General features: G+C 44.1%; 1 pseudogene; it reads right to left on the bottom strand.

Annotated features, from left to right (window-relative positions):
• Nucleotides 1–12033: 12033 nt before the first annotated feature.
• Nucleotides 12034–12415, bottom strand: LOC118850783 (annotated as a pseudogene).
• Nucleotides 12416–23127: the final 10712 nt, after the last annotated feature.

The raw sequence follows: 23127 nt of genomic DNA, 5'->3' as shown, positions 1-23127 counted from the left end.
GAAAGAGACTAAGGATCCCACCATGTCCTTCACAGCACTTGGGGAGCAGGGTCCTCTTTCCACTTAAAATCTGGGCAGGAGCCACATGGCCCCTCCAGTTGGCACTCAGGGCACCCCCTCCCTTTGGCCCACTATAACTTGGAATCTTAACGGATTCTAGCCTTTTGATCGGCTCCTTAGGAGACATAACTCAATGATCCACACTTGATGCTCCAGAACTTTGAACCAATGGATTGGCTCAGTTGGATGTAGGACCCTAAGATCAACCCACTGAATGGTGTGCATGTATGGAGAGGGGAAGCCCTGGAATGAGGCAGAACAAGGGGGTTGAGAATTAATGGTACAGAATGTTCTAAGAAAGATCCCCTTAGAATCACTGATTTAGATGTGGTAGGAGCATCAGGAATCATTTAATCCAACATCCTCATTTTTATAGAGAAGGAAACTGGGGCATCCCTTGCCCCCAGAGTCATTGCTGCTAGGTCTAGAAGAGAGAAAGTGGGGAGAAAGGAGAGAAGTTAAGGCAGCATTGACAGAGTAAGAGCTGAGAGAAGGATTAAATGGGGACTGATCAGAGAGGGGAGGGGGAGGGGATGCTGCTATCAGGGAAATGGCACCCAGGAGAGGGCAGGAGGAGGTAATGGGGGGAGAGGATACCTAGCCCAACGTAAGAGAGGAGGGACAACTAGATCTCTCAGGGAGCTGGGAGGCAGAGCTGGGAGGATACCAGAAGAAGACGGAGAATCAATCTCTCTCTCTCTCTCTCTCTCTCTCTCTCTCTCTCTGTCACTCTCTCTCTCCCCCCCCTCTGTCTGTCTGTCTGTCTCTTTCTCTTTTTCTGTAGTGGGCTTGTGGGGAGGAAAATTTCCAAACTGGACCAGGATATGGTCACTGGGGAAGGGTTCATGAGAACAGTGTAAAAGAAACTGGGGTTGGGGGGAGAAGAAATGGGAGTAAGATGAGAGCCCTGCATCTGGTCATATGTCCTCAGTCCCCAGCCCTGCTATCAAGTCTGCCATACTGTCCACTTAGCAGTGGGTACCTCCAAACCCTCTCTGTCTCTCTCCCAAGGCTGGGCTCTCCTCAGTCCATGTGCACTGAATGCATCTCATGACCTAAGGCTACCACCTGACCCAAGAAACCAGGCTCAGAGACGTACTAAGTCCTGCTCCCAGCCACACCTCCCTTTCCCTGCACAGATTGGCCTGGAGCCTGGCTTTCATCTTTGGATTTCCAGGCACCAGGAGGTTGTTTCTACCCAAGCCTGGGGGCTCCATATCATTGCTTTCTCTGACACTGGGACTGGCCTGGAGTGACTGATCCCCAAATGTTTGTAGATTGCTCACCCTCTTCTGTTGTGGGGAGAGTGGATGTGGTGAGTGGGACTCTCCCAGCCAACCAGACCTAGGGCCAGGGCCAGGGCCAGACCCAGGAGTGGTAAGCCCATTTCTGAGCATGCACCGTGGAGGACCTGACCTCTATTTCAGAGGACCTACAGGATCCTTTGTCCATTGCCTGTGAGCTCATTCTGTGGTGATACAAAGTCTTTGAATTGGGAGCTGAGCCAGAACCAGTTATGCTCCCCAAATGAGAGCTGATTCTTGCTTTCTTCCCTGTCTGGTAGGAAGAAATACTGGAATTTATTATACTTCAGAGGAGGAGAGGAGGGACCAAGGGCTTCCAGAAGGGACCTCAGAGGCCATGTGGTCCCAATTCCTCATGTCAGAAAGGAGGAGACTGAGGCCTGTGGAATGACTTGGGCCTATAGGAGCTGAGGTTTAGAGAGCTGGAAGTCCCTTGGAGACCAAGCTCTTCATTTTACCCCAGAGGAAACTGAGGCCCAGGGACTCCTCCAAGGTCTTCTAGGCGATGAGGGTCAGAGGTCAAACTGGAACCCAAGACCTCTGACTCCAGAGCCAGTGACTGTCTTTCCACTCTCCTCCCATCTGGCCTCCAGACCTCTCTGAGCTTCCTCAGTCTGGTCCTTAGAGGAACACAGTGCTTCCCTGGTTTGTGTTCAGCATCTTTTCAGCAGGTGGGCTTGCCCCCAGTCTGTGTTCTGGCTCCCTCCCTTCACTAACATACAGAGGTTCCCCTGCACTTACTGTGGGAAATCCCTTCCCCACTGCTATTCAGGGTTTGTCTAGGATTTGTAAGCGCTCCTCACCTTTTTGTGTTGTGGACAGGGCTCCTGACAGCATAGGGAAGCCCTTCACACAGTAATGTGGTTTTGTTGTCGTTTTTTCATTTTGAGTACGTTTTATTTTTAATAACTTTTTTTAACATTCATTTTTAAAATTTAGAGCTCCAAATTTTCTCCCTCCCAGTTACCACTCCCCTTCCCATTTAAAAGTCAAATAATATATTATAAAAAAGAATAATGTTTTCAAATATATAAAACAGTCATACTCAGCATGCCAGAAGTTAATGATAACCAAAATGGCACTTTTTCCTCATCTGAAAATTATCCACAGACCCAAGGTGGAGAAATCCTGTCCTAGAGAGTCACCAGTTGAGAAGGAAGCACTTGTCCAGGGTCACTCAGCCACCTTTCCTAACTATAAACCCAGACCAAAATAGCACAGAAAATGTCAGCTGTTATAATCATCAGCACTTTTATTAGTAGGAAGAGACTCAAGAGTCAGAAGTGGTCTGAAGCTAGCTTGATTGGAGCTCAGACTGGAAGTCCACCTTTCTAACGTTGAAGTCCCCAGTAATTGCCATGTATTGTATCTGATTTAAGTCAAGGCGATTGGGGAAAGTGATCTCCTGGTCATTCGGCATCCTCACTGTAAACCGCTGCCATTCAATGGTTACGGAAATCTGGATGGAGAGAGGACAGAAGGAGCTGAGCCCAGAACCCTGGGCTTGGAGACAGGAAGACCTGGGTTCAAATTCCACCTCTAGACACTAGTACAAGACTCTTTGTGATGTTGGACAAAGCATTTATTCATCCTGAGTCTCAGTTTCCTAGTCTGTAAAGTAAGGGGATCAGACAAGATGGCTCCTGAGGTTCTTTTCAGCTCTAATTCTTGGATCCTATTAGTTGTCCTGGCATACACCTGAGTCTTCCATTATCCTACTGGGACCACAGCCCTTGACAACACCCACCCTTCCACCTCAACCCACACTCCAGCTCAAGGCATGCTGGGCTTCCTGCCACTGAAGTATGGAGACCTGCTGCAAACCTAGATTTTCATCTTTTCCCCAACAGAGTTTGCTTCCAGGACTCTTCTGTCAAATGCAAGGGGTGTTTGAGATCATCCCTTGGGTCCATCCCAGCTCCAAATTTTTTATGGTCTGATTCTCTGCTCTTACCTCCACTGACATATCTGGCTTAAAGGGGAAGTTGGTGTCCTTTTGTTCTTTGCCCCAAAGGCCACGTGTCATAGAATTACAGACAACGACATTGTGAAAACCAAGATGGTTGATGCGAGGATTGAAGTGCATGGCAATGTTTTCTTCATCTTTGCCCAGGTCAAATCTAAACCTGGGAACCAAAACCAAATTTCCATCATTGCCATGGGTCCCAGGGATTTGGAAACTCCCACTGTGAGAGGGCCAGAGGAGAAGACCCCCAAAGGGACTCTCATCCAACCCTGCCCTGAAGTACCATGGCTTCTCTTCTGCATTCTACTTCTAGCACCACCCTGTTTAACAAGTGATAGTGGTACACATTTCGCTACCTCCAGAGACAGGGAGCTCACTACCTATCCAAACTGTCCATTCCAGGTACTGGAAAGCTCTTGTTAGGAAGTTTTCCTTGATGCTATATCCTGGCCTTGCCATCTGGGGCTGAGGCAAAATCAGCTTTGTGCTTCTAATCAAGGGTCAAGTGCAAGCTAGTGTGTAAAGGATTCAGGTCTCACCCAGGGTTGAGTTTTGTGTTACCCTTCTTATCTCTCACTTACGTCTTGGCATTAGGCAGTATGTCTCCTTTTACTTTTACACACCCTCCAGGTTTCAGGCCCAAGTCTTTAAGAAAAACTTCCTGAAGAGACCAAATAGAGTAAAGTTAGGTCTGGCTGGGAGCTGAGGGGACCCAGAGCTTCCAGTTGGGGAGGAGCCACTCTCCAGGAAGGATCTAGGAAAGCAGACACTCCTCCACAGTAGTTAGTGCTGAAAAGGGAGTTAGTCTCAGCTCTGTGACCTTGGACAAGGCCATTCATGTCTCTGGGCCTCAGCTTCTCCATCTGTTAAAAGAGGAACTAGCCTGGATGATTGATTCAATCCACTCCTCACTTTACAGATCAGGAAACTGAGGCTCCAAGAAGCAAGAGGGGACCTATCCCAGATTACAAGAGTGAACTACAGAATCAGAAGTGGAATCCAAGTTTTTCTTGGGTCCCAGGCCCATGTTCTCTCTGTCATGCTGGCTACCACAGCACAATCTTTGGCTGGCATCTTATGTATCCTGGAATGTGGGTAAGGATGAAGAGGGAAGGTAGGAACTTGGTGCTACCCCAAGGGGAGGAGACAGACTATAGCTCAATGGGAAAACACCCTGGTAGCTATGTAAGCCATACCTTGCCTCCCCCACACTCCCCAGCCATTGTCCTTCCCTCCTCCTCATTCTCTCAAAGTTACCCTCATCTCACTTAGCAGGGAAGGTAGTCCTCCCCAGGGAAGTTTTCAGGAAGAGCTTCCCCCAATCCCCAGAGCCAAACCTTGGTCCCAATCTGGAGCAGGTGCCAGCTATGCCCAGGAATAGGGGATTTGGCAAGGGAGGGGGAGGTTCAGAAAGAATGGGAAATGAAGAGTGACATTAGCAGAAACACTAAGGTCAAGGACTTTATCATCTTCTGTCCCCCACCCCTTCAGGAGAAGAGTAAGGGAAGCAGGGCAGCACAGGTGTGGAGCTGTTCCTTGTTCTAAATCAATGGAGGAGTGATGGGGGGATGGTGGAAAGGTGAGGGTTATCTTGTGAGTTGGTTACCTAGAGAAGAGGAAAGACATATATTTGTGAGTTTAATTGAGTCTTGTTTTTAAAGGGGATAGGACTGGAATTTGGAAGCACCTGAGGAATCATCTGCCTCCTGCCCCACCCAGTTGGCCATCTCCAGCCTCCTCCTGTTCCAATGGAGCCTCCTCAGCTTGAACTCTTTCTGTAGAATCGGACTGGCTTGGAGTTAACTCTCTAAGACAGTCATTCATTTCAGAAAGTCTGATCCTCTGACAGAAGATTCATTTTTGCCCACTTCTTCCCTTTCCCTTCCATCTCAACTCAAGGAAGGGGATTCCCACATCCTACCCTCACCCCATGCAAATGTAACTCCTAACATCCAAGGGATCCCTTACTCCAGGGTTGGGGAACCTTTGTTCTAGAGGCTACATAGGGCCTTCCAGATCCTTGGGTGCAGCTAATCCTTTTATTAAGGGGCTTTGTTCAATAAAGGTTGGATTCAGTCAATGGACCCCATCGAGGACCTAGAGGGCCACGTGTGTCCTCGAGGCTGCAGGTTCCCTATCTCTGCCCTACTCTGATCCATGCTAATTCCCATTGTCCCTTGCTCCCCTCTCCCCAGGATCTGTCTGCACTTACCAGCTTGTCAAAGACTTTGGACCAGCAGCCATTCATAGCAGACAGCTTTAAGGTGGTGGTGGAGTGGGGAAGGAAAGGGGCACTGTTTGCAAGGGCTTGGAAGATCAGGGTGTGGGGATGGAGAAGAAGAGGAATGTGCCCCCAGCCCACCTAGAGAGGAAGGGCAGAGCATTCCCACCCTCTCGGAAACACAGCCTTCTCCAGTCTCTGGGATTCTCTCCAAGTACCAACCCCAGAGGATTCGCCACTCTTGGACCCTCAGACTAAACCCTGGACAAGGATATCCGCAGCCTGTACCTTCGGGCACTTACTTGGGGCATAATGGAGAGTGAGAAGTGCTCCTGCTATTCTCTTGGCTGCGCTGGGTCTCAGAAGGATAACGTCAAACTCCAACTCAGAGATGGTAACTCAGGGCTGTATGGGACCCTTCAAATAGATGGTGAAGTCCTGGGCTACTGCTGAGGCCAGAGCAAACACCCCACCCCAGTCCCACCCCCTGGAACTTTCCCCCAAGCTGGAGTACAAAAGGGGAGGGCGGCGTATCAAGGGCGGGGCCGCCGGAATTTTTGGAGTCTTTCTTGGAAGGTCAGCCAATCAAGGTGGTGACATCCCTGTGGCCACACCTCCTCCTCCTCAAGTTCATTCTTCTCTAGGCTTTTCCCCACATCCCCCCCACCCCAACTGTCCTTTAGGGGGTGAGCTTAGTGCGAGCGGTAGAGAGATTCGGGAACCCAATGGAAAACTAGTTTTAGAATGAACAAGAATCTGATGTTGGCGGGAAAGGGCTGGGGGCCATACTTTGGAGGGAAGGCCATAGTCTGGGTCTGGATGAGAGTTAGCACCTTAGCCTCCAAAGCGTCTATCTGAAGGGGGAAATCCTAATTAGAGGGTGGCAAATGGTGAAGAAGCTTAAGAAAGCACATGGTTTCTTAGCAAATGTGGAAACTGAGACCTTGGGTTCTCTTGAGACTAAGGAGCTGAGCCAGGACTTCTACCCAGGCCCTGTGATCCCTAGTAAGGGGCTTTCCCTACTAGGTTCCAGGCTAGGAGCCCCAGGAAGCTTGTGACAACTCCCCAGCGCCCCACTTCCCCCCCCATAAGGGCAGCCACAGACCACTCCCATGATATTGAGACCAACAAAACCAAGGTGCAAGGTCCCAGGGTCCCTGTGATTCCATTAAATTGAATGGGGGAATGGTTGCAGGAGGGGATGAGGAAGCATGGGCCCCTGAGTGAAAAGAAGGGATCTTCTCTTCCATCTTGCTTCCTTTTTCACCCTTGTCTCTTGTTCCTCTCAGGAGGGGGACCTGCACCTGCAAGACAAACACAGTCTCTGATCCTCAGTTTGCTCATCTGTAAATTGGAATCCTACTAGAATTAAAAGTAGGACATCAAAGTGGGTAGAGATGCACTCCCTTAAAGTCAAGAAGACCTGGGTTCACATCCCATATCCCAAATAACCTAAGTTCTCAGGGCTTGAGGTCCCTAAGATAGCAGTTCTTAGTTTGGTCTCCAAAGATCTCCCTGGGGTCCATGGATAGACTACAAGCGATTTGTGAACTTGGAGAAGAAAAAATAAATTACATCTTTATTTTCACTGAACTCTAACTGAAATGTAGGAGTCCTTTTATATATAAAAACCTTTTTGTCAGAAGAGCTTCACCAGACTGCTCAGGGCGGGGGTGGTGGAGGCAATGGCACAAACCAGTCACAGGACTTAGGCTCTAAAACTTGAAGTTTCAGAGAAGGTGCTGACTTGGTTTGGGAGGGGAGTTTGCTCTCCTGGGAATTCCTTATATATATAAAAGAGATCAGATTCCCATCTCTCTCTCCTAAAAGAATTATCAAATTTCCAATTGGAAAGGCCCTCAGGCATCTCTAGAAATATAATTTTCCTCTGAAAAACTCCCCCCCCCAACGTGTCATCAATGTTCCCTTTGAAGACTTCCAACAACGGGAAACTCACTCCCCATGGCATCAACTGGTTCCACTTCTGGACAGCTCCCATGGTTGGACTGAATGGACAGGTCCCTCTGCACCTTTCCCCAATCCCTCCTGGTTCTGCCTCTGGGGCTGAGCAGGATCAGGCTCAATACTCTCCTGTAGGACAGCCCCTCTATATTTGCAGGCAAGGCTCAGGTACCCAAGCCCGACACCTCTAACTATTCCTTCTCCCACCATCTATCTCAAGGGTAAGAGAAGCACTCTATAAACCATGGAGAGGTTGGAGAAACAGAAACCCTGATCCCCAGGCAGAGGGAGCTCCCAGCAGTGAGTGGGGCAGAACAAACACAGCTCCCCTCCTCCCAATGCCCCCACCAGCCCCAAGCACCTCACATCCAGAGCCTGATTGCAACCCCTTCGTCTCCCCCACAGTCCTGGCACCACTCCCTCCCCCATCTCCTGCACTGCCAGCTGTGTGACCATGGGCAGGTCATATCTCCACTCTGAATCTCAGTTTCCTGCTCTATAAAAAGGAGATAACAACCCTTACACCCAAACCTTCCTAGTTGCCATGGGTGAAAGATTAAATGACTGAGGAGACAAAGCCTGGTTCTTCCAAGGTTATCGATGTATTAAGCGATGCATAGCAATTGTCCAACAAGCCAGGACAAGTGTCCTGGAACACCCCAGATTCTTCTCTTATCCTGTTTGGACCTCAGCCCTTCAGAACTCCCTCTCTTTCTCCCCAACCTCTCCCCAGCTCAAGAGACACTATTATGCTTCTTGCCATTGCCATCCAGCTTTTCATCCTTTCCCCATCAGAGTTTGCTTCTGGGACTCTTCTGACCGATTCAAGGATGGGCTGAGATCATGTCTTGGGTCCTACCTGGGTGGATCATTCCATGCTCTGACTCTGGGGTTTTACCTCCACTCAGGTTGCTGGCACAAATGGGGGAGTGGGTGTCTGTTTTTGCCATGTGAGCCTTCCTGCCTGGAATTAAAGATTATGATTGTGGTGTCCTTAAGACGGTTGAAGTGCAAGTCAATGTTAATTAAGGTAGTCTTCCCCAGCTCCAATATATAACTGGGAATACAGAATAAAACTGCATCATTAGCATGTGTCCCAGAGACTTGAAAACCCACCACTCAGAAAATCCCTGAGCAAAAACCCCAAAGGAACTCTCACCCAATCCTGACTTAAAGCACCATGGCTTCTCTTCTGTAGTACCATTCTACTCCCACCCTATCTAACAAGTGGTACACATTTTACTACCTTCGGAGACAGGGAACTCACTACTTATCTAAACTGTCTATTCCAGCTACTAGGAAGTTTCTGTTGGAGGAGATTTTCCTGATCTTGTGTCCTTGCTCTGCCATCTAAGGCTAATGCAAAAGGTTGGTGCTTCTAGTCAAAGGTCAAGTGCAAGCAGGTGTGTAAAGCATTCAGCCCTCATCCATGGTTAAATTCTGTCTCATTCTTTCCATCTCACACTTATTGCTTGGTATCAGGTGGAACATCTCCCACTATTTTTATGCAGACTCCAGGTTTTTTGGTTATGGATAAGTGGATAATTTTAGACAGAAGAGGTAAAAGTACTGATGAAAATGTGGCAGTCTTCACTACCAGGTTGTAGTAAAGCTAAAATGAGAAGAAAAAGAAAATTGGTTGAATCATTTTTGCAATATGGACTCACTTCTAATCATGATGTGCTTGGAAAACCCTCTTTGCTTCCTTTGTAATGAAGTTTTGGCTGCAGAGAGCATGAAACCAGCCAAACTAAAAGGACATATTAATACCAAGCCTACATCATAATTTAATAAACCAAAAGAAATTTTAATACGACCTTTAAATCTTCAAATCAAGAAAAATATTGTTTTGAGAACTATGTTATAGTCAACAAAAGCTTTTGACTTGCTTTCTATGAAACTTCATATTTAATTGCAAAAACTAAAAAAAACTACATGATAGGAGAATATCTTGTGATCCCTGTTACTATTAAAATGTCAGAAATAGTTCATGGGAAAAAGTATGAGGACAAAATTCATAACATTCTTTTATCAAATGATACTGTCTCTACAAGAATTTCTGAAATTAGTAATGGCCAATTCCATCCACTTATTAGCATGCTTAAGGGAATCCCAAAGTTTTCAATTCTGTTAGAGGAAACAATATTTCTAACATGGCACAGCTGTTAGTTTATGTAATCTATGTTTATGAAGGAAGCATTCATGAGAGATTACTGTTTTGTTGCCCTTTGCAAGGGCACTCAAGAGGAGAAGTCTTAAAGTCTATGAATTTTTCACATATGATGGTTTATAGTGGAAAAATTGAATTGGAGTCTGTACAGACTGTACTGGAGCAATGATTGGTGAGAATGTTGGATTTGTAGCAAAAGTTAAAGCTGGAGGCAATGAATATATCATTTTTACTCACTGCATGAACTATCAGGAGGCACTCATAGCCAAAAAAAGAAAATGTCACCAGAGTTCGATGTTGTGCTTCTAGATACTATCAAAATCGCTAACTTTGTTGAAAGCCATGCCCTTAACAGTCATTTCTTTTTTTGTTGGTTTTTTTTTTTGACAGGGCAGTGGGGGTTAAGTGACTTGCCCCAAGGTCACACAGCTTGTACATGTGTCAAGTGTCTGAGGTCGAATTTGAACTCAGGTCCTCCTGACTCCAGGTCCGGTGCTCTACTCAGTGCGCCACCTAGCTGCCCCCACAGTCATTTCTTTTCAAACCTTTGGAAAGACCTGGACTCTGATTCAAAAAGCTTATTACTACATGTAGAGGTAAGGTGGCTCTCAAGAGTTTAAACAGATTATTGAAATTGAAAGATGAAGTTGTTATATTTTTGAGTGAGCAGAAATCTGATTTTGTTCATGTTTTTCATAGTGACTTATGGCTTACAAACTGTATTATTTGTCAGATGTCTTTGAAAAACTCAATGATTTAAACATATCATTTCAAGAGAAATTGCAACATATTTATGTTAAAAGATAAAATTGAAAGTTTTACTAAAAAGAGTTAATATATGAGAGAATAGAGTAGAAAATAGTTCTTTAGAAATCTTTACATATACAGATGATTTTATAATGAAAACTAACCTTCCCAAATTTTAGTTGTCAGAGTTATAATTGATCATGTGAAGTGTCTGGTGACACAGTTTCAGAAACACTTCCCTTCTAATTTTGATTCTAAAACACCAAAGTTGGGTTCATAAACCATACTCAATTGAAATCAAAAACATCAATCATCTGCCATTAAAAGTTTAAGAAGGGGGCGGAGCCAATATGGTGGCTAGAAAACAGGGACTCACTTAAGCTCTCCCCCAAATCCCTCCAAACACCTGTAAAAATGACTCTGAATAAATTCTAGAGCTACAGAAGCCACAAAATAACAGAGGGAAGCAGGTCTCCAGCCCAAGACGTCCTGGATGGTTGCTGGGAAGGGTCTATCACATTGTGCTGGGAGCAGAGAACAGCCCAACATGAGCCACATCAGGAGAGACCAGACGCTGAGGAGATCAGGCGGATCAGTTCGTAGTGCCCTGAATCACTGAGCTGTGGCATCTGCCAGACTTCTCAACCCACAAATGCCAAAGAAAACTTATCTGGTCAGTGAGAAAGCTGCTGCATCAAGGTGAGAGGAGTGCAAGTTTGGCCCCAGCCCCAGGGTCATGGAAGTGTTGTAGCACAGCAGAGGCAGCAGCAGGAAGCTCCTGCAGCTGCTTCCAGAGCTCCAGCTGTGGTTGCTTCTGGACCCAGGCTTACCTGGTGGGAAGAATCAAGTGGAGGTTAACAGTGGGGGTGCACGGAGCACTTTGCTGGTGCAGAGGCAGGGTTCTTTTGCTTGGACCAATACCTTGCTTGGATCTGGGTCATGGTCCTAGTTGGCGGTTCTTGGGGGAGAAGGAGCACTGGTTAGGCAGAGCTTGCTGTGTAGAAGTAGCTCTGAAAACAGCAACGCAACACCCCTGAAGCTTGGGACAAAGCACTAGTCAGTCTTATGGCAGTGATGCCTGGGCAAAAACCTCAAGAGTCAAGTAGTTGACTAGGAACATGAGCAAGCAGCGTAAAAGGATTCAGACTATTGAATCTTTTTTTGGTGACAAAGAAGATCAAAACATACAGCCAGAAGAAGTCAACAAAGTTAAAGAACCTACATCAAAAGCCTCCGAGAAAAATATGAATTGATCTCAGGCCATGGAAGAGCTCAAAAAGGATTTGGAAAGGCAAGTAAGAGAAGTAAAGGAAAAATTGGGAAGAGAAATGAGAACGATGCAAGAAAATCATGAAAAACAAGTCAATGACTTGCTAAAGAAGACCCAAAAAATAACACCTTAAACTAAGGTGACTAACCCAAATGGCAAAAGAGCTCCAAAAAGCCAATGAGGAAAAGAATGCCTTTTTTTTCAACAAAAAGGGGATTTTATTAATATCACATCCCCATTAAAGCCAGGAACAAGGCCTTATCACAACAGACTACTCAAAAGCACTTCATCAGTCAGGGGAGCCAAATGAAAACTGGGTCCCAAGGCTGGTCTTTATTTGACCTTCTTCTTGGGGTACAGATGGTTGATGTGGCCACACTTCTTATGGTAGTTTACAGTGTAGGTGTGCAGGCAGGCATAACACTCATGGCAGATCATCTTGTCACAGTTGTGCTTCTGGGCCAGCTGGTGAAGGGAAGGCTCAATGATGCCCCCTCGAAGACGCAGCACCAAGTGCAGAGTGGACTCTTTCTGGATGTTGTAGTCAGAGAGTTTGGTCATCTTCTAGCTGTTTTCCAGCAAAAATCAGACGTTGTTGATCTGGTGGGATACCTTTCTTGTCCTGGATTTTGGCTCTGACATTCTCAATAGTATCATTGGGTTCGACCTCAAGCATGATGGTCTTGCCTGTCAGGGTCTTCACAAAGATCTGCATCTCTGCAATGCTGTGCCCACTGCTTGGCCACCTCATTGAAGAGAAAGAGTGAGAAGAATGCCTTTAAAAGCAAAATTAGTCAAATGGAAAAGGAGGTCCAAAAGACCACTAAAGAAAATAATACCTTAAAAATTAGAATGGAGCAAGTGGAAGCTAGTGACTTTATGAGAAATCAAGATATTATAAAACAGAACCAAAGGAATGAAAAAATGGAAGACAATGTAAAACATCTCAATGGAAAAGCCACTGACCTGGAGAATAGATCTAGGAGAGATAATTTAAAAATTATTAGACTACCTGAAACCCATGATAAAAAAAAGAGCCTAGACATCATCTTTCAAGAAATTATCAAGGAAAATTGCCCTGATTTTCTAGAACCGAAGGGTAAAATAGAAATTGAAATAATCCACCAATTGCCTCTTGAAAAAGATCCCAAAAAGAAAACTCCTAGGAATATTATAGCCAAATTCTAGAGTTCCCAGGTCAAGGAGAAAGCAACCAGAAAGAAACAATTAGAGTATTGTGGAAACACAATCAGGATAACACAAGATATAGCAGCTTCTACATTAAGAGATTGAAGGTCTTGGAATATGATATTCCAGAGGTCAATGGAGCTAGGATTAAAACCAGGAATCACCTACCCAGCACAACTGAGTATAATACTCCAGGGCAAAATATGGATTTTCAATAAAATAGAGGACTTTCAAGCTTTCTCAGTGAAAAGACCAGAGCTGAATAGAAAATTTGACTTTCAAACACAAGAATCAAGAGAAGCATGAAGAGGTAAACAAGAAAGAGAAATCACAAGGGACTTACTAAAATTGAACTGTTTTGTTTATATTCCTACATGGAAAGATGATATTTGTTACCCATGAAACCTTTCTAAGTATTAGGGCAGTTGAAGGGAATATATATATATATATGTATATGTATATATATACATATATGTATATGTGTGTGTATGTATATATATGGACAGAGGGCACAGGATTAGTTGAATATGAAGGGATAATATCTAAAAATAAATAAATACAATTAAGGGGTGAGAGAGAAATATATTGGGAAGAGAAAGGGAGAGAGAGAATGGGGTAAATTGTCTCACATAAAAGTGGCAAGAAAAAGCAGTTCTATTGGAAGGGAAGAGGGGGCAGGTGAAAGGGAATGTGTGAATCTTGCTCTCATCAGACTTGACTTAAGGAAGGAATAACATACCCACTCAATTGTGTAGCTTACTCTACAGGAAAGTAGGAGAGAAGGGGATAACAGAGAGAGGATGATAGAAGGGAGGGCAGAGTGGAGGAGGAGGTAATCAAAAGGAAACACTTTTGAAAAGGGAGAGGGTCAAGGAGAAAAATTGAATAAAGGGGGACAGGATAGGATGGAGGGAAATATAGTTAGTCTTTAACAACATGACTGTTGTGGAGGTGTTTTGCATAATGACACATGTGTGGCCTATGTTGAATTGCTTTCCTTCTCAAGGAGGGTGGGTGGGGAGGGAAGAAGGGAGAGAATTTGGAACTCAAAGTTCTAAAAACAAATGCTCAAAAAAAGTTGTTTTTACATGCAACTGGGAAATAAGATATATAAGCAATGGGGCATAGAAATCTATCTTGCCCTACAAGAAAGTAAGGGGAAAGGGGATAAGGGGAGGGAGTGGGGTGACAGAAGGGAGGGCAGACTGGGGAAAGGAGCAATTAGAATATATGCCATCTTGGGGTGGGGGAGGGTAGAAATAGGGAGAAAATTTGTAACTCAAAATCTTGTGGAAATCAATGTTGAAAACTAAAAAATATTAAATAAATAAATAAATACAAAGAAAAGTTCAAGAAGAATTTGCTGAGTTATCTAGCAACACGGATTTAAAACTTGAGTTTCCTAAAAAAAATTGTTAAATAAATTTTGGCTTGGGATTAGGATAGAATTTTCAACAATTTACGAAATGGTCCTAAACATACTTCTGCCATTTTTTACTAGGTATTTGTGGAAAACGGCATTCCAAGCATTGACAATTATAAAATCAAAATATCAGTCAACTCTGAAAAATGTTTACGATGTTCTGTGTTCTGCAGTATCAAATGTTCCACCAAGATTCAATTCTTTATGTAAAAAGAAACAAGCAATCCATCTCATTAGTATGAAAATTTGCTTTCATCTTTAATAGATGGTAAAATTGCCTGCATGCCAAAGAATTGTTTTAAAATAAATTTATTTATGATTTTGTATGAGTAAATGTTTGATTTGTATACCTAAAAACCGGGGTTACATAAAAATTTCTTGGGTGAAAATGGGTCATGATTGGAAAATGTTTAAGAAGCCTTAGCCTAAAAGACTATTGCATGGAGAGCTCACACTGGGCAAGTGCTTCCACTTGCTGCCACTTGTCGCCAGCGGCCGTGGGGCCAGGCCACCAGAGAGTGAAAAGGATGCCACAGAGAGTGAAAAGAATACATGGGCCAGGCGGCAGAGTAAAGGACAGCTCCATTTCTTAATCTGAGGGACAGGGCTTATATATACATATTTTTAGGCAAGCAGATCAACAAGTTCATATGCGAAAACATTTGCATTGCATGACTTCTTCATGCTTTGCTCCCCTTTTGCCATAAACAGTATTGTATTAATAGCCCACAGGTGATGTTTAGCGTGTGGTGCCATGCAGGTTTCAGAGAGAGCATGTGTGTACTGAGGAGGCTTGGAGAGCCTTCATTCTGAGCAGCACATGTGTGCTGGTGGGGGGGGGGGGACGGCAGGGAGGTTCAGAGAGCCCACGTGCTGAGTTATCAGCCCAAGGGCAAAAACAGGCTTCAGGGAAAACCTGGCCTGTATCTATATCCCAGAATGGACTTTCTCAGACCTGACCCTTTACAGGCAAGTGTTCACATGGTGGTCAGAAGAAGCAATAGAAAGACACTCTGAGGTTGCTCTTAAGAACTTTGGAATTGTCTTTTCCCCCAAGATGGTGCTAAAGGTGAAGAAGAAAGCCATTGTCCCCCCCAAGACAGAAACCAAGTTCAAGGCCTTGAAGGCCAAGAAAGTGGTGTTGAAGGGGGTGTGTCCACAGCCAGAAAAAGAAGAAGATCTGAACATCCTCTACCTTTTGGTGACTCAAGACACTAAGACTCTGAAGGCATCCCAAATACCCTTGGAAAAGTGCCTGTCAAAGAAACAAGCTGGATCACTATGCCATTGTTAAGTTCCCCTTGACCTCTGAGTCTGCTATGAAGAAGATTGAGGACAACAACACCCTAGTCTTCATTGTGGATGGTAGGGCCAACAAGCAAGCACTAAAGAAGCTGTATGACATCAACATGGCCAAGGTCAATACGCTTATCTGGCCTGATGGAGAGAAGAAGGCCTATGTTCAACTTGCTCCAGACTATGATGCTTTAGATGTTGCCAACAAAATTGGAATGATCTAAACTGTGTCCAGCCATCTTACCCCACCTACAATAAAAAGTTTTCCAGTAAAATAAAAAGAAGTTTGGAATTGATTGTGTGACATGGGAGACACTGGCAAGGACTGCCCAGCATGGCATGCCTACATCAGAGAAGGTGCTATGCTCTATGAGCAAAGCAGATTTGAAATATCTCAAAAGAAACCCAAGATGTGCAAACTGAGAGAATTCATCCCAGTTGTTCACATGGATTATTTGTGCCTGACCTGTGGTAGAGCATTCCAAGCTCATGTTGGTCTGATCAGCCACACAATCTGACACACTGTAACTCGACTCTAACATAGTAAAAATTTTGGTACCCTTCAAGAACCAAGGACCAAGAACCAAGAACCAACAGACCAGCTGGGTCCCCCCCACCACCTCCCTGGACCCTCCACCCCAGTTCTCCCCTTTTGAACTTTTCTCCGGCACAAAAGGGGAGGAGACTTATCTCAGGGGTGGGGCCATTGGAATTCTTGGAAGGGCAGCCAATCTAGGTGGGAGAGAAGCCTTTGGTCTCCATGTCAATGTCCATTCTTTTCTAGACTTTTCCCCCACACCCAAACCCTTAAAACTGCCCTTTGGGGAATGGGATTTTGGGGACTTGTAGATTGATTGGGGGAGCCAGAGGAAAGCTACTTTTAGAATGAAGAAGAATATGATATTTTTAGGAAGGGGCTGGGGGTGATCTGAAGGGAAGGTGATATTCTGGTCTCGGTGAGATCAGCCCCCTGGCCTCCAAAGGGTCAACCTGAAGGGTGAAATCACAAGCAGAGGATGTCATATCATGGAGGGACTTAAGAAATCATCTGGTTTCTTAAATAGTAGGAAACCTGAGTCCCAAGTCCCAAGTCACTGCCCAAGGTTACTTGGGCAGTGAGGAGGTGAACCAGGACTTAGACTCAGGTCCTTTGACCCCAAGTCAAGTACTTTTTCCACCATATCATATGGTTTAATAACCATAGAACACTCTTATCAATTGGGAAACTGAGATGCAGGGATGAGAGGAACTGACCTTAAAGTTACTGACTTTGAGGTGGTTCATTGAAGAATGAGGTGGGTTGGAGAAAGGAATGGAATCCGCTTGGTCTCCATTTGGGATGAGGGATCAATGGGTCTATCCAAAGTCTTTGGACATCATCCCCAGGTTCAGTGGGTGCCTCAGCCTAAGTGAACGGCCATGGAGGTCTCCCAAGCCTTTACTTTTAAGGAGACAAACACTGGCAAGGTACCTGAGGCTGACCTTTGGTTTTCTCACCTGCTGTCAAAAAACATTCCCATTGAGGCAGGAGGGAGGCAGACCGAGGTTCCTTGGAAATCTCTGCCATGGCAGCTCAAGGAAGGGAGTGCCAGGGAAGTCATTGGGCCCCCTGGTTCTGCCAGACAATGGGACCCAAGCTAGGGGTCCTAGAAAAGTCTGGGACACAGCCTCCCTTAGACACCCACAGACCCTTCCCCTGACAATGGGACCCAATAGAACACAGGTACAAGGACAGAGGTTAGAGGGCCCTGTGATTCCATTGAACCAAAGGGGGATTGGTGGGGGAGCAGATGAGGGGGCATGAGCTCCCTAAGAGAAAAAGAAGGGATCTCATGTTCCCCATCTTGCCTCCTCTTTTACTCTTGTCTCTTCTTCCTCCCATGATGGGGACCTGAAGGGTTCTTCTCATCAAGGGGACTCACAGTTGCAAGTAACTTTAATTCTCTGAACTTTAGTTTCCTCATCTGAAAATTGGGATCCTAATAGGACTAAAAGTAGGGCATGGTAGTTGATAAAGATCCACTGCCTCAAAGTCAAGAAGACTTTACCTCCCAAGTCACCAAACTTCTCAGGACTTGAGGTCCCTCTCTAAGATAGCTCTTAACCTGGGCTGCACAGATCTCCCCAGGATCCATGGATAGATTACAAGGGATTTGTGAATTTGGAGAGGAAAAAGGGAATTAGATCCTTATTTTCACTGAACTCTAACTGAAATGTACTGTTTCCTTCTACTATTAAAAAAAGCACATTATTTCTCAGAAGGGTTTCACCAGACTTCCCAGGAGGTCATTGACCCAAAGCAGTCAAAGGATCTAGGCTCTAAGGCTCTAAGTTTCAGAGAAGGTGCTGACTTGTATTTGGAAGGGGAGAGGGTGTTTGCTCACATGGGAGTTCCGAATACATACAGTATCATCAAAGATCAAGTTCCTATTCCTATCCCCTAACAGAATCATCAAATCTCCACTTGGAAGGGCCCTCAGACATATACTGAAATAAATTCTTCCTCTGAAACCTTCCCCTCAAAGGTCATCTTCCTTTGAAGATCTCCAACAAAGGGAAACTCATTCCCTATGGCATGAACTGATTCCACTTCTGGACAGCTCCCATGGTTGGACTGAATGGACAGGTCCCTCTGTACCTTTCCCCAGTTCCTCCTGGTTCTGCCTATGGGGCAGGACAGGACCAAGCCCCTCTGTATTTGCAAGCAAGGCTTGGGTACCCAAGCCCAACACCCTTAACTATTCTTTCTCTCACTATCTTTCTCAAGGGTATGAAAAGCACTCCACAAACCTTGGAGAAGTTAAAGAAACAAAAACCATGATCCCCAGGCAGAGGGAGCTCCCGGCAGTGAGCAGGACAGAACAGACAGAGCTTCCCTCCTCCCAAGCCCCCCACCAATACCAAGTGCCTCACATCCAGAGCCTGATTGCAGCCCCTTCATCTCCCCCACAGTCCTAGAACCACCCCCTCCCTCACCCACTGCACTGCCAGCTGTATGACCATGGGCAAGTCATATTTCTACTCTGAATCTCAGTTTCCTCCTCTATAAAAAGCAGATAACCATCCTTGCACCAACCCCCTAGTTGTTATGGATGAAAGATTAAAGACTGAGGAGACACAGGCTGACCCTTCCCAGCTTATCTATGTCTTAAACAATATCTGGTAACTGTCCAACAAACAAGAACCAGGTCCCTCCCTCACCTCAGGGCTGCACCTCAAATCCAGGGAGAGATAAGTTTATATAGATGAAAAACAATTCATCATATGAGGACAATTAACTAAAAGGCAATACGACATTAGATAATCTGATTTCTAATTGGAGGAAAGATAGGAATTTTCTACATTGGGAGAGAAAGAGTTAACAGGTGCAATTTCCTGAATTCAGAAAGAGAGGTGTTCCATTCCCCCCAAGTGTCTTTATATAATCAAAGGAATGTGGAAACACTGATTGATCAGTACAGGGCCACTTTTCAGGGAAGACTTTTAGGTTGCTTGAAATGTAGAATTGTGGGAAAACTCCTTACATCAATTTTGGACCTGGCCAGGTTTCTGGTCCCCCCAGTTAGGTCCTTAGTTAAGGGTCTCTAAGCAGCAGGGAGAGGCAGTCCCCTTCCCAGCCATGGAGGGCTAGGTTCAAACAACACAATAAGACTTTTTCCTAATTGAATTGAATTCCAGGATGGAGTCAGTATAGATCACTCAATTCCCAGAATTAATGACTTGCTTTTCTACTCCCCTCCATTCCCTCAATTCTCCTTTTAGACTGATGGTGAAATGGAAACCCAACTCTTCCCCTGAATCACTTGTCGATAAGTTAAATCCAGCAGCACTTTCATAAAATAATGGTCAGAATGAACTAAGTCAGGCTCTAGAAGGTGCTATTTACAATCCATACAATGAATTAACTTTGAGAAGGGAGACATACAGATCCACAGAGTAACCAAGATAAGTTCACCATACACACAAATTCCATGAATCAGAAGGCCAAAGCACAGCAAAAATGATCATCAGTATTAACTAAGATGGAGTCTCCTTGTACCCTGGGCACCCACTCCCAATGTCCATTTAAGCAGCATATGTTAAGTCTAGACTCCTCCTGTAGCCCTCTGGTGCCAGCAAATATCTTCTCTTGAACATTCTGGAAGAGGTCTTATTCTCAGGGCCGCTCTGAAGGAAGCTCTGTTTCTCAGTTTCTTCCTGATAATGTTCCCACATTTTACAGAAGCTGAGGTTCATTATGAGCAGGTGACACTCCTGGGTCACACAGCTGAAGGGCAACGATTCTAACCCAGGTCTCTCCTACCTTCCCCTTATTCACAGGTGAGACAGCAGCCACAGGGGGCCTGGGAAGTCAATGACCCTCCTCTGCTCGATGCCCCTCTCCATTTGGGGCTCTCTGACCGGTCCTAGTCATCCTTTCCCTCCAACAAATGACCAGATGCTCTCAATAAAGGAGGCATTGAGTGACCTGTCCTGGGTCTGTGCAGCCTACCTAGGATGGCCACTGGAGCCCCTCTAAGGCCTGATCTATCTTAAGGACTCAGTTTATTCAGACCAGGGATATGGTGTCCCTGTTCATAGTCCCATCTTCTCTTAGGATTGTACTTAGCTCCCTCTGCCTCTCCAGGGTTTGCCAGCATTTGGTGGGAATGTGGTGACTGTTTCAGGGCAGACACTGGCCAGCTGAGTATGGGCAGAACAGCTCTGAGGAAAGCTTCAATTCCCAAGGGTACTTCACCCCATGGACAGATACAGAGGAATTAAAATTTATTCAGTTCCAAGTTTCTGGACAAAGGAGAGTTGCGTATATTTAGAGGGGTCATGGTGACCCTTCCTGGAACATCCTAACACCCTAATAAATAAACTAGTAAACAAAAAGACCTAGGCTAGGGAGACAAGCATATCAACAGTCCCAGGAAAAGAGATCGCAGATCCCACCATGTCCATCAGAGCCCTTGGGGAGCAAGGTCTTCTTTTTTTAAGAAAATTTGTTTTTTGTTTTTAATTTACAGCACTCAGTTCCACAAGTTTTTGAGTTCCAAATTTTCTCTACCTCCCTCTCCTCCCCCTCCAGCTGCCAAGACAGCATATAATCCAATGTAGCTTCTACATATACCTTCCCATTAAACTTATTTACATAATAGTCAAGTTGTAAAGAAGAATCTTAACCAATGGAATGAATCATGAGAAAGAAGAAATGAAATCAAAAAAGGAGAAAAAGAGACCAAATAGCTTGCCTCCATCTGCATTCAGGCTCCATAATTCTTTCTCTGGATGTGCAGAACTTTTTCCATCACGAGTCTTTTGGAGCTGTCTTTGAACCTTGCATTGATGAGAAGAGCCAAGTCTATCAAAGTTAGTCCTTACAGATGCTGTGTGTAATTGTGTGTAATGTTCTCCTGGTTCTGCTCCCTTCACTCAGCATCAGTTCATATATGTCTTTGCAGGTTATAATGAAGTCCATCTGCTCCTCATTTCTTATAGCACAACAGCATTACATTACATTCATATACCACAACTTGTTTAGCCGTTCCCTAATTGATGGGCATCCCCTTGATTTCCAATTCTTTGCCATGATAAAAAGAGTTGCTATAAATATTTTTATACATATGGGTCCCTTTCCCACTTGTATAATCTCTTTGGGATATATCCCTAGAAGTGGTATTGCTGGGTCAATGGGTATGCACATTTTTATAGCCTTTGGGCATAGTTCCAAAATGGTTGGATCAGTTCACAGCTCCACCAATAATGTAGCAATGTTCCAGTTTTCCCACATCCTCTTCAGCATTTATCATTTTCCTGTTTAGTCATGTTAGCCAATCTGACAGGAGAGATGTGGTACCTAAGAGTTGTTTTGATTTGCATTTCTCTAATCAACAGTGACTTAGAGCATTTTTTCATATGACTATAGATATCTTTAATTTCTTCCTCTGAAAACTGCCTGTTCATATCTTTTGACCATCTCTCAATTGGGGAATGACTTGTATTCTATAAATTTGGCTCAGTTCCCTGTATATTTTAGATATGAGGCCTTTATCAGAAACACTGGCTGTAAAGATTTTCTCCCACTTTTCTGCTTCCATCCTCATCTTGGTTGCATTGGCTTTGTTTATAGAAAATCTTTTCAATTTAACATAATCAAAATTATCCATTTTGCATTTTGTGACACTCTCTATCTCTTGTTGGGTCATGAATTCTTCCCTTTCCCTTAAATCTGTCAGGTAAACTATTCCTTGTGCTCCCAAGTTGCTTATAGTATAAGCCTTTATTCCTAAATCATGAACCCATTTTGACTTTATTTTGGTATATAGTGTAAGATATTGGTTGATGCCCAGTTTTTGCCATACCATTTTCCAATTTTCCCAACAGTTTTTTGTGACATAGTGAATTCTTAGCCCAGAAGCTGGACTCTTTGGGTTTACCAAAAAGTAGATTGCTACAGTCATTGACTACTGCATCTTGTGTACCTAACCTATTCACTGATCCACCACTCTGTTTCTTAGCCAGGGCCGAGTAGTTTTGATGACTGCTGCTTTATAGTACAGTTTAATATCTGGTATGGCTAGGCCACATGCCTTAGCATTTCTTTTCATTAATTCCCTTGATATTCTGGACCTTTTGTTCTTGCAGATGAATTTCGTTAATATTTTATCCAGCTCTGTAAAATATTTTTTTGGCAGTTTCATTGGTCTGGCACCGAATAAATGAATTAATTTAGGTAAAATTGTCATTTTTATTCTATTAGTTCAGCCTAACCATGAGCAACTAATGTTTTTCCATTTATTGAGATCTGACTTTATTTGTGTGCAAAGGGTTTCATTATTGTGTTCATATAGGTCTTGGGTTTGTCTTGGCAGGTAGACGCCCAAATATTTTATAGTGTTCGTGGTAACTTTAAATGGAATTTCTCTTTCTATCTCTTGCTGTTGGGGTTTGTTAGTAATACATAGAAATGTAGAGGATTTATGTGGGTTTATTTTATGTCCTTCAACTTTGCTAAAGTTTTTTATTATTTCAAGTAATTTTTTACTTGATTCTCAGAGTAAGTCATCATATCATCTGCAAAGAGTCATAACATAGTTTCTTCTTTGCCTATTCCAATTCCTTCAATTTCTTTTTCTTCTCTTATTGCTAAAGCTAACATTTCTAGTACCAAATTGAAAAATAGGGGTGATAATGGACATCCATGTTTCATCCCTGATCTTATTGGGAATGCATCTAGCTTATCCCCATTATGTATAATACTTGCTGATGGGTCTAGGTAGATGCTACTTATAATTTTATGGAAAACTCCATTTATTCCTATGTTTTCTAGTGTTTTTAATAGGAATGGGTGTTGCATTTTGTCAAAAGCCTTTTCTGTATCTATGGAGATGATCATATGGTTTCTGCTAGTTTTGTTGTTGATATGATCAATTATGCTAATAGTTTTCCTAATATTGAACCAGCCTTGCATTCCTGGAATAAATCCTACCTGGTCGTAGTATATTATTCTCATGATAAGTTGCTGCAATCTTTTT

The sequence above is a fragment of the Trichosurus vulpecula genome, chromosome 5 (assembly GCF_011100635.1).
Source record: "Trichosurus vulpecula isolate mTriVul1 chromosome 5, mTriVul1.pri, whole genome shotgun sequence".
Lineage (NCBI taxonomy): Eukaryota > Metazoa > Chordata > Mammalia > Diprotodontia > Phalangeridae > Trichosurus > Trichosurus vulpecula.
The sequence above is the reverse complement of the archived record's forward strand: the minus strand, read 5'-3'. Positions and strand labels throughout refer to the sequence as shown.